This window comes from Sinocyclocheilus anshuiensis, unplaced genomic scaffold, assembly GCF_001515605.1.
Source record: "Sinocyclocheilus anshuiensis isolate Anshui unplaced genomic scaffold, SAMN03320099.WGS_v1.1 scaffold1683, whole genome shotgun sequence".
In the NCBI taxonomy this organism is placed as follows: Eukaryota; Metazoa; Chordata; class Actinopteri; order Cypriniformes; family Cyprinidae; genus Sinocyclocheilus; species Sinocyclocheilus anshuiensis.
Window position 1 is genome coordinate 191,591 of NW_015548387.1, and position 790 is coordinate 192,380.

Genomic DNA, 790 nt, shown 5'->3' on the forward strand with positions numbered 1-790 from the left:
AAACTGGTGCGCGCATGTATTTAATTTTACGTAAATGTTTCACATGAGCGGGTCAATATGAATACAATGATACATAACACATAATAAGGCCTTAAATCAGTGAAATGAGGAGCATCGCTCAGATCACCTACACAGTGCTGAAAAAGGGGATTTCTTCGCCCAAGATCAGACCGATTTATTCTGGTACCATTTATATGAGCTGCTAATCTGAGATTCCGTCGTCAGAAAAAGACCTATGCTCCACTAACAACAGAAATTAGGATTTCTTCGCTAAAATCAGGTTAGTTTCTTATCGTACGATTTAAACACATTATAGCACTGAAAACTTTCTACTGCTTGTAGGAAGGCACATTCAAGCTATAGTTTTATCTGATTTTGATCAGAAACTGGTATGCGCATGGATAAGAAGTTACTAAAACTTATGAGACAGACACATAAGATTGATTACTGGGTCTGCTTGCAAGCCATGTTTAAAACGATGCCACCGTTCTAAATTACTGCTCGTAATGCATAAAGTAGGAAACTATTATTTTCCTGGCCATGTGAATGCTGGGATTTTTCTGGCTAGCTTGTCAAGGTCTCTGGGGGTCACATCATGCACTGCTACAGGGATGCTGGGAAGGGACCCCCTCCTCTCTGTGGTTGCTAGAGGTATTATGGTTCTGTCTGCTGAGTTGTTAAGCAGAAAGTGTTGGCTCCCCCCTTCGTAGCTTGGTGCACCTGAGGGGGTTGGACCTGCTGGGTGAGGATGCAGGAGTAGGGTATCTCTCCCACTGCGTTTCCTTTTGCA

At 42.7% G+C, this 790-nt stretch overlaps 1 pseudogene; it reads left to right on the plus strand.

Moving 5' to 3' along the window:
• The window catches only part of LOC107656711 (phosphatidylinositol 4-phosphate 5-kinase type-1 alpha-like), a 22,586-nt pseudogene that overhangs the window by 10,029 nt on the left and 11,767 nt on the right, over positions 1-790 (plus strand).